Source organism: Eschrichtius robustus, chromosome 2 (genome assembly GCF_028021215.1).
Source record: "Eschrichtius robustus isolate mEscRob2 chromosome 2, mEscRob2.pri, whole genome shotgun sequence".
NCBI classification, from domain to species: domain Eukaryota; kingdom Metazoa; phylum Chordata; class Mammalia; order Artiodactyla; family Eschrichtiidae; genus Eschrichtius; species Eschrichtius robustus.
In genome coordinates, this window is record NC_090825.1 from 97,276,637 (window position 1) to 97,288,703 (window position 12,067).

A 12,067-nucleotide genomic window follows, 5' to 3' on the forward strand; every position below is an offset into this window, starting at 1 on the left:
CAAGGCTGGGTGGAGTGCCTAGACCTCCATCATGGTCAGGCGATAATGCGGCACCACCATCCCCTGCTGGATTGTGAAAAATGAGGAAAATGAGGAAGTAGCTGGAACTTTCACCACCAATGGAAGGGAACCAGTCCCTCCCCAACAGTGTTGTTGTCAGTGGAATCATATGCGGATCCTGGACTTCCACCTCCATCTGGCAATGATGAGGAGCCCCCACTCTCCAGCCCTTGGGTGTCAACAGAGGGCTACTGGGGAAACTGGACATTTATCCACACTTGAAAAGAATGAGATGGCACACTTCCATCTCAGATGTAGTGTCAGAAGAAGCCAGTTAAAACAGAAGAGTTGAATAAAACTGATGTCCACATAATGTAACATTAAATTGTGTAACTTTTAACCAAAAATCACTCCTCGTGCCAAGAATCGGGAAGATCACAAGCTTAACAATAAAAGACAATCAATAGATGCTAACACTGAGATGACAAGATGTTGGAATTATCTGACAAAGATGTTAAAACAGTCATTAAGGAAAAAAAAAAAGGCCTTCAATAAGCAATTACCATTACACAATAATCAATAAACAAATGAGAAAAAAAGTAGAAAGCCTCAGCAAAGAAATAGAAAGTATCAGCAAAGAACTAAATGGAAATTATACAATTATACAACTGGAAAATACAATAACTGAAATAAAAAGCTTAGTGGAAGGACTCAACAGCAGAATGCGATGAACAAATGAAGCAGTGAAAGTGAAGACAGAACAATAGAAAGAACCCAATCTCAAGAACATAGGAAAGATAGACTGTGAAAAAGAAATGAACAGCACATTAGGGACCTGTGTGACATAAATATATCACCAATAATATCAGAATATGTTATGCCATAAGAAAGGAGAGGAGAAACAGAGTAGAGCTAAAAAGTACCCATACAAATAATACCTGAAAATGTCTCAAATTTAGCAAGAGACATAAACTTACAGATTCAATAAATTTAGTGAACACCAATAGGATACTGCAAGGAAACCCACTGCACGACACACCATGAGAGAATTTGGGAAAATTAAACAGAGAAAAATTTTGAAAGCAGCAAGAGAAAAAGGACACCTAAACTACAGGAAAAAAATCAATTTGAATGACAGCAAATTTCTCATTAGAAACCATAGATATCAGAAGGCAGCGACACAATATTGTTCAAGTGCTGAAGGATCAATTTAGATATTTACCCAGCAAAAATATTCTTCAGGAATAAAGGGGAAATCAAGACATTCTTAGATGGAGAGATCAATGAAGATGGTGGAGTATAAAGACCCTGAGCTCACCTCCTCTCATTGGCACAACAAAATTACAACTATTTACAGAACAACCATCTACCAGAAAAGATCTTCTGCAACTAAAGATGTAAAGAAGGAACCACAATAAGATGGTAGAAGAGGCAGAGCCGTGATATAGTCAAGTCCCATACCCCCAAGTGGGTGACCAATAATTGCAATTGCACAATCTTCCCAGAATGAATCAGGAAGAAATAGAAAATATGAACCAACCAATTACTAGTAATGAAACTAAATCAGTAAATAAAAAATACCCAAAAAACAAAAGGCAAGGACCTGATGGCTTCACACACTAAACATTTAGAGATGAGTTAAGACCTATCCTTCTCAAGCTATTCAAAAAAATTACAGAGGAAAGAACACTTCTGAACTCATTCTATGAGGCTAACCCATATACCAAGTACACATATCACAAAAAAAGAAAATTATAGGCCAATGAACATAGATGTAAAAATCCTCAATAAAATATTAGCAAAAGGCATTCAAAAATATATTAAAAGGATAATACTCCATGATCAAGTGGGATGTATCCCAGGGACACAAGGATGGCTCAATATTTGCAAATCAAACAATGTGAAACATCACATTAACACAAGGAAGGATAAAAATCACATGGTTATCTCAATAGATGCAGAAAAGTTCACCAACCATTTATAATAAAAAGTCTCAATAAAGTAGGTATAGAAGAAACATGCTTCAATATATTAAAGGCCATAACAAACCTACAGCCAACATCATACTCAATGGTGAAAAGCTGAAAATATTTCCTCTAAGATCAGGAGCAAGACAAGGACGAGCACTCTTGTTACTTTTATTCAACACAGTATTAAAAGTCCTAGCCACAGTAATCAGACAATATATGAAAGGAATCTGAATTGGAAAGAAAGAAGTAAAACTGTCACTGTTTGCAGATGACATGATACTATACATATAAAATCCTCAAGATGCCACAAAAAACTACTAGAGCTCATCAATGAATTTGGTAAAGTTGCAGGAAACAAAATTAATATACAGAGATCTGTTTTATTTCCATACACTAACAATGAACTATCTGAAAGGGAAATTAAGGAAACAATCCCATTTACAATTGTATCAAACAGAGTAAAATACCTAGGAATACACCTACCTAAGGAGGTAAAAACCTATATTCAGAAAATTTTAAGACACTGATAAAAGAAACTGAAGACAACACAAAGAAATGGAAAGATATACCGTGTTCATGTATTGGAAGAATTAATACTGTTAAAATGACCATACTTCCCAAGACAATCTACAGATTCAATGCAATTCCTATCAAAAGACACATGACATTTTTCACAGAACTAAAACAAATAATTTTAAAATTTGTGTGGAAACACAAAAGATACAAATAGCCAAAACAATCTTGAGAAAGAACAGAGCTAGAGGTATCACGCGCTCTGACTTCAGACTATACTACAAAACTACAGTAATCAAAATAATATGGTACTGGCACAAAAACAGACACATACATCAATGGAACAGAATACAGAATCCAAAAATAAACCCACACATTTATGGTCAGTTAATCTACAACAAAGGATGCAAGAATATACAATGGGGAAAAGATAGTCTCTTCAATAAATGGTGCTGGGAAAACTGGGCAGCTACATGTAAAAGAATCAAATTAGAACATTCTTTCATACCATATATAAAAATACACTCAAAATGGATTAACGACCTAAAAGACAGACCAGAAACCATAAAACTCCTAGAAGAAAACACAAACACAGTGGAACACTCTCTGACATAAATCATAGCAGTATTTTTTGGATCTGTCTCCTAAGGCAAAGGAAACAGAAGCAAAAATAAACAAAGGGACCTAATTAAACATAAAAGCTTTTGCACAGCAAAGGAAAACATTGGCAAAATGAAAAGACAACCTTTGGAATGAGAGAAAATATTTTCAAATGATACAACCAATAAGGGGTTAATATCCAAAATGTATGAACAGTTCATACAGCTCAACAACAAACAACCAAATAATCCAACTTAAAAATGGGCAGAAGACCTGAAGAGACATTTTTCCAAAGCAGAAATACAGATGGCTAACAGGCACACGAAAAGATGCTCAACATCATTAATCATCAGAGAAATGCAAATCAAAACTCAAATAACACCTCACACCTGTCAGAATGGCTATCATCAAAAAGACCACAGATAACAAATGTTGGCGAGGATGTGGATAAAAGGGAACCTTTGTACACTGTGGTAGGAATGTAACTTGGTGCAGCCATTGTGGAAAATAGTATGGAGGTTCCTCAAAAAACTAAAAATAGGACCTACCATATGATGTAGCAATTCTACTCTTGGGTATATATTCAAAGACAGCAAAAACATTAATTTGAAAAGATATATGCACCCCAATGTTCATACCAGTATTATTTATTATACGATAGCCAAGAAGTGGAAGCAACCTAAGTGTTCATCAACAGATGAATGAATAAAGAAGATGTGGTAAACACACACACAAACACACACACACAATGGAACACTACTCAGCCATAAAGAAGAATGAAATTTTCCATTTGCAGCAATGTAGATGGACTTGGACGGTGTTAGACTTAGAGAAATAAGTCAGACAGAGAAAGACAAATACTGTATGCTATCACTTATCTATGGAATCTAAAAAGATAAAACAAACTAGTGAACATAACAAAAGGGAAACAGAATCACAGATACAGAGAACAAGCTAATTGATAACTAGTTTGGGGCAAGATAAGGGTAAGGGATTAATAGGTACAAACTACAGTGTATAAAATAAATAATCTACTAGGATATATTGTACAGCACAGGGAATATAGCCAATATTTTATAGTAACGATGAATGGAGTATAACTTTAAAAATTGTGAATCACTTTGTCGTACACCTAAAATTTATATAATACTGTAAATCAACTATACTTCAATTTTAAAAAAAGCAATGCCTAAAGAGAAATAAAAGACATTCTCAGATGAAAGAAAAGAGACGTTGTTATCAATACACCTACACTGAAAAAATGGCTAAAGAAACTTTTCTAAACAGAAATGAAATTATAAAAAAATGAACATGAAAAAGTGAAAGACAGAGCACAATGAGAAAAAATATTTAGTAAATACAATAGGCTTTCCTTCACTTCTTGTGTTTTCTATATTATGTTTCATCATGGAAGCAAAAAATATTACACTGTCTGATGTAGTTCTAAATATAGATTGATGAATCATCTAAAACAATTATATTATAAATGGGGGAGGGTAAATGGCAAAAAGGAAGGTAATGTCTCCATACGTCACTCAAAATGATAAAATGAGAACATAAGCTTATAATTTTTATATATACATAGTATAATACCTAGAGCAATTACTTAAAAAGCTACATAAAAAGAAACACTAAAAAGGTCTATAGATACATTAAAAATGGAATTCTACAAAAATGTTCAAGTAACCTACAGAAAGGTAGGAAAGCAGAAACAGAAACTAAAGAGAAAAAACAGAAAACAAAAATTAAATCACAAAATAACCTCTAAATACCAATAATTACATTAAATGTATATGGTCTAAATACGCAAATTAAAAGACAGATATTGAAAGAGCAGATTAAAAAATATTATCCAACTTTGCTGTCTACATGAAACTCACTTCAAATATATATAGGCAGGTTGAAAGTAAGAAGACAGAAAAAGGTATATCATGCACACATTAACTGAAGGAAAGTAGGAGTAAGCACATTAATACCAGATTAAGTAGACCTCAAGGCAAAGAAAATTACCAGAGTCAAAGATGAACATTATGTAACGATAAAAGGGTCAAATCACCAAGAAGAGATAGTAATTTTAAATGTGTATAACCAAACAGAGCTACAAAATCTGCAAAGTAAAAACTGATGGCACTGAAGGGAGAAATATACAAATTCACAATTACAGTTAGAAACTCAACACATATCCCTCAACAATTTTGGGAAAAAATAGACATAAAATCTGCAGTAATACAGAACTCAACACCATCAACTAACAGAACCTAATCAACATTTAAAGAGTACTCCACATAACAACACTATACATATTTTCAAGGGCTCATGGAACATATAGCAAGATAGACTATATTCTGAGCACAAAACAAACCTAAACAAATTTAAAACACTTGAAATCATGCAGAGTGTGTTCCCTGACTAGAGTAGAATCAAACTCGAAATAATAAAAAGATAACAGAAAAATCTCCAAATGCTTGGTAAATAAACAACACACTTTTAATTAACCCACGGTCAAAGAGAAAGACTCAGGTAAATTTTTTAAATTACATTAAGATGAGGATAGAGTCTATGAAAATTTGTGGAACAAAGCTAAAGCAGTGCTGAGAGGAAAACTTATAGCACTAAATGCATACATTAGAAAAGACAAAAAGTCTCAAATCAATAATCTAAGCTCTTATTTTAAGGACCTAGAAAAAAAAGAGAAAAATACACCCAAAGCAAGCAAATGGAAGGAAATAATAAATGTAAAAGTGGAAGTTTATGAAATAGAAAAGCAATTAGGGGGAAAACAATAGGGAAAAAAAATCAATAAAACAGAGAGTTGGTTCTTTGAAAAGATCAATTAAATTCATAAATATATTACAAGAATAAAAACAGAAGACCCAAATTATTAATATCAGGGGTGACACAATGGATATCAGTTCAGATTATGCAAACATCAAAAGAATAAGGGAATACTGTGAACAAAGGACCAGCTCCAAATGCAAGAAAGCTTTGAAAAACCTCAAGGTCTTTTGTCATCCTTCTCTCTGCAAAGCTACCTCATTTTTTTCTCTCTGAAGGACAAATCATTAAGGCCTGAGTTTTCTTATCCTCTGTTCCTGTAACCAAACATGAGTCTCTTGATTCTAACTACAAATTCACGAGCGAGAGAATTCCACTCAATTTGGTTCAGGTGTTTACACCTGGTCCAATCCACTAAGACCAGACAGGTGAGCCTCTAGTACTTATATAGCTGCAAGAGCCCACTTTGATGAATGACGGGCATCACTGGGCTAGGTAGCATTCGGAGAGTCCGATACACCCTTACTTCTAAGGGGAGCAAAACATTTGTGATGTTAGAACTTTATTGCTCACCTCTTTCGAATGCTCCTCCTATCTTTGCAGATTATACCCATTCCTCAACTCTGCCCAATCCCACCTCACCAGTAAATTCCCATCTGCATATGCAAGTCCTCATTGATCTCAGCTCCTTAAAATTCCGACAGCACCAATGCAATGCACCAGGTCATTTAGGATGTAATGAGGCATCACCACATACGGTTCACTATTATTTTATATCTATTAGAGTCAGCTCAGAAATCATGCTTAATACTTCTAAATGCCCATCTGTAGTGGGTACTTTCCTATGCACTCATTAGCACAATGGGTGCTCAATAAATTCTCATTTAGTGAATGATCACTGACAAATTTCTACAGTCTTTTCCAAAATGGGATCTAAGAAGCTGCATGTCTTTAAGGTAATACAAAAACATGGAATACGTTCATCTAGATGAAAAGTAATACTTAAGAAATGAATTGGTCTTTTACATACTGAGGTATAAAAACAAAAATACCAGAAACTTAAGAGTTATTTACCACTGTCATTGAATTATTTCTCACAGAATGCATGAATGGGAAAAAAAGTAACTTAGTTGCTTTATGGCAAGAGAATTAATGTGCAGGGTTGCCGAGGGAATGACTTGTGGTTGAATGGAAAGTCACCTCTGAGGCTTAGGCTCAATATTATGCAGGTAATAATAATAATAAATATTCATTTATTCCTTCTTTATTGACTGTGTGCTAGGTGCCAAGAAAAATACCAAGAAATAAAAGGTCCCACCTTCAAAGAACGCATAAGTCAGTGAAGGAGACAAGATGTATAAATAAGTTAAGAGATAAAACAATATAATATTATCTTGAAGTGCTCCATCTCTGAAGTCTTCAATTCCATTACCCTAGCACCTACGTGATACAGGCACTATCCCAGGTGCTGGGGTAGAACAGTGAATCAAATCACATGTCCCAGTACTTTTGTGACTGAGAATCAAACCATCCCCTCAGCTTCTCTTGTACGTTCTGACTTAACTCCACTAAAGAAAAAAAAAAAAAAAAAAAAAAAGCACACAATAGGATGTATTGATGCAATTAGAAGTGCATGATCTTCTATCTCATCTAGCCTTTAAACTTGACTAATGAGCTCTTTGCGAATCTCCCTCTGTCTTTTAACCTAAATGTTTCCCCTCCTCCTCAAATCATTTACCCCCTCAACCCCACCCTTAGCCAGTGGCCTTGCCTGTTTCTTCACTAAGAAAAGCAGGCCTATCTTGTGAGAATTTCCTCAGCTCCTGCTTTTCCCCTGCGTTCATCATTCCTCCTGGTGTCCGGCTGTTCCCCTTGCAACACAAATCCCTCCACTGTGTTTCATGTCTTGCCCACTCATGTCTCCCAAAAGATGCTGCCCTGTTTACTAATCATCATGTCTTTCTTGTGCCTTCAACCTCTAGAAGTCTTTCTCCTTTGCCTGGAAACATGCTTCAGTCTCTTTTACCTAGAAAAATAAAAATAAAATCCCTCTTCTGCTTTCTTCCTCTAGTTATTATTCTCTATTTTCCTTCCCTTAAAAACAGTAAATTAGGTGAACCCTCAATGACGAGAAACTTTTAAATGGCCAGGATCCTAAGAGGTCTTGTGAAAGAAAGACCATGAGGTCGGAAAAGCTGTTTGTGAAGATTCACTCTACGTGGGTGTAATACTTACAGATGGTAGTATGATCATCTCGGTGATTTGTCTGCAGTTTTATGTTGCATTGTTTGTTGTGAGAAAACCTTTGGTGGTGTCCTCTGAGTGCTGGTAAGTTGTCTGTACTCAATAAAGCCATGGGCAGCATTTCAAGACCATTTGCCAAAGCTCGAAAGCCCACTATGGGGCATATCTAGTGAGCCTGATGAAAGGCACGGCTCAAGGAAGCACAAAAGTTGGGGAAAAAAAGACTCATGCCTTTCAACACAGGATGAAGCTTAGGAGAGGCCTCTAGGCCAAAATGATGTATGTCTCCATTGAGTGAGCAGGGCAGAGCTGGCTGGCCCTGCACCCACTCCTTTCTCAATCTGCCCTCTCTTCAGAGAGGACAGCTTTCTCCTTGGGGGTTACCTTGCTTTGGGTTCCCAGCAAGCTCCGCTTCTACTCTCAACATCCGAGTATCATAATTCTCCAGCCTTTCAACGCCAGGAGAACACAGAAGGTGGAATTATCTGCTGGAGAAACAATAGAATCCCCTCCACAAAAAATAAATAAATGAAAAATAAAAAAGAGAACAAATCGGTATTTGATTTTGACAATATCTACAAGATCCAGAGAAGCAATGGCTATAAAAAGTTCTAACCCTTTTTTCCACCAACCGCAATATCATTTCCATTATTTCTCCAGGCTCCCATTCGGAATTTAAAGCAATTTATCTGAAGTTCAGACACTGTCACTGTGATTTAGTTTCAGTTTTATGGCAACTGCAGGTCTCTAATAAGTATGCTCCTTTCATTGATTTTGTTCCCCTTCAGCTGCTGCTGTAAATGTAATTGAAATTTTTTTTGTTTTTTTCTCCTGACCTAACTTTTTTTTTTAACTGACAAGAGAGCAATCAGTGCTGTGTCCTATGAGTTTCAAATACTCCATTAATAAGAAATAGTTTCTTCTGGAAACAGAATTTCCCTAACATTTCCCTTTAACAAATTACATGTTAAAAAAGTCCAAGCATCCCCACCACCGCTGCCACCTCCCTACCCCATTACATTTATTATAGAGCATCAGTTAATTTCAGGAGTTAGAGTAGAGGATCCTCTTAAATTTGGGGGTCGTAACATGAAATACATTTAGTAGGCTGACTTTTAGGCAGTATTTTTCATTTGTTTAAGTCATTTTTCAGGGCTGAGATTTTTCTCGGTTGATGGACTAATTCATTCACATAAGGCTGGCCTGCTTCCTATCCAGAAGTTAATTGGAGACCTCAGAAGTGAAAGGAACCAAATACGGTTCTCAGGCAAACACAAGCACTTTCCAAGGAGAAGAGTAGTTATCCTTGACACATGGAGACTGACAGCCTTGTCTGTCATAAGCCAAAACCCAGATAGCTCCTGTCTCTCATGCATAATCCTTGGAAACATAGACTAAAAGTGACAGATTGAAGGACCAGCCACATTTCACTCATTTCCTTTTTTTCCCCTGAACTTTCCACCCTGATTTTAAATGCCATTTTCAATATACGCTATATTCTCATATGCATTTGGTTATTTTTTGGATATACTCTACTTATCTACTTCAGTTTAATTCTGTACTTTTAGAATATATTTTAGAATCTGATAAATTTTCTCCATTTTTCTTATTTAAAAATATTTGGGGTTTAATTACATGAGTCCTCCAAACAAATTTTGTAAAAATGTTATAAAATGCTGTAAAACTTCCCCTTAGTATTTTTAAAATAAAAACAGTGAATTCTTCTATACAAATACCAATCTGCCATTTATTTAGGAATTTATTTACAGCATGTAACAGTTTTTAATACTGTATTTCATCAAATCTAGCACATCAATAGTAAGACACCATTTACAATTAAGAGAGAGAAATCACTGCTAATTATAATAAGATACTACAAAGCATTATGTATATTTTAATTTTAAAGATGATATAATTTGAAAATCAATAAAATATGACAAAAAATCAATAAAATATGATAACCCTTACCTTCATGGCATTCTAATTTCAAAAGACTATTATTGATGCCTAAACTTCCCATCAGTAAGTTTGTTACGTGTTTAGTGGCTTGTTTTATTTAGATTGGACTATTAGTGAACCTGAATTGAAGAACCACAGATACAGAAACATGCACAAATTCTGACTGCACAGCTCAGTGGATTCTCACGTACTCAACACACCCATAATATCAAGCACCCACACCAAAGATCAGAACATTAGCAGCGCCCGAGAAACTCCTTCGGTGTCTCCTCCTAGTTGCTATTCCCTTCCCAGAGGAAATTCTTATGCCGACTTGCAACCGCATAGATTAGTTTTGCCAGTTTTTGACCTTTGTATAAATGGAACTGCAGAGCATGTACAATTATACACTGTGGACTCTTTGGTGTCTGGCTTTGTTTGCTCACCATCCCACTGTAAGATTCACTCCTTTTGCTGCAGGTAGATACAGAGCGTCATTCTATTTGCTGTGTGGTATTCCACTGCATAAGCATAACACATTTATCCATTACAGTATTTCTGGGCATGTGGGTAATTTCCAGTTTCACATATTTCATTTTCACCATAAGTACCACCTTTCCTTGAAAATGATTATTCTAGAAATAAACAAATTATCACCTCATGCTGTGTTTAGGAAATGAAACACGCAAAAATATTTTACCAAAGATGAACTAATTTCATTCTGAAGCTTCTCCTGATATATAGCAATGATGACATTTTTTAAACATGTGTATTTTCCAAGATCAAGAAGAGAATACAAGCAAAGCCATGGATTAGTCTGGGGTTAAAGCCACAAATTGAAGAGGATTTGTTTCTAAAATACTGCATGAAATCAGATGATTTCTCAGTTTAGAAACCAAGTGCTACCACCTTTGATTGTTTTATCTCTGCTTAGTTTCTCTTCTTTATCTTTTCCTCATTGTCTCCTTTACTTTCCCAATAATACCGTCACCTGGAAAGTGTTCTCAAACTGTCTAATCCAGTGATGAAATGTTCCCATAATTCAAAAATCTCTACCTGAAAAGATCTGGTTTGATAGACTGAGAAATAGCAACGATCGCATTTTAATACTAACATTCAAGATTATTTCAAATTTCACAAAAATGAAGAATAAACCACGGAAGCAATGTTTACCCAAATGATAAAACTAAAGTAGGAAATCAGTGTAAATGTTACTGTACTAAATTCTCCAATTTGCAGAAATATCTGAGGGTCTATGTTGATTTCTTAAAGGTTAGTTTTCTGATTAGGGACTCACAAGACAGTATTTCTAAATGAATAGGAAATGTAAGAGAAGGTGAATTCTTCAGAAGTCATCCTCCAAACATGATCTCCATCTTATTCTCACTGTGTCCTCCTGTTAGATAAGGGCCACACCCTGCCTTCAGGCCCTCAGTCATAGGTGCTTAGGGGGGCACGGAGGCCACGTGGGGCTATGGAGCAAGCAAAGGCTTTAGAGTCAGCAGGCACCAGTGTGGACAAGTGATCTACTTCTCTAAGTTTCAGTTTTCTCATCCAGAAAATGGGAATAATCATCCCTACCTCATAGGACTATGGTGAGGAATCAATGAGAAATGGAAATGGAAAGCATCATAGCTGTGTACACGGTTTTCATTTCCTTTAGCCAATGATAGGTAAATTCTTCCACCTCTCATCTGATGGGTAGATGTGAAACACTTTATCAGCATAACCCTTCCATCAGATGAAATTTTACACACAACTGTAGACAATTAAACTAGTTAAAAGCAGAGTCTAGTTTGAGGTCTGTACCTAGATGGTTCCTCCATAGGTCATAGGGAAAAAAAAAATCCAACTCTTTTGCCACGAATGGAAGAGCAAGACGCTCTTCCTCCACATCAGAAAGACTGCGAGTCTTGTTTTTAACAAAATTCTTTTGAGGAAGAAATCTCACAGGCTCACTTGTTAGCTGAATTCCAGTATCTGCTACCCATTACAGGCAAGAACTGCATCTTAAAGTTGCATCCAAA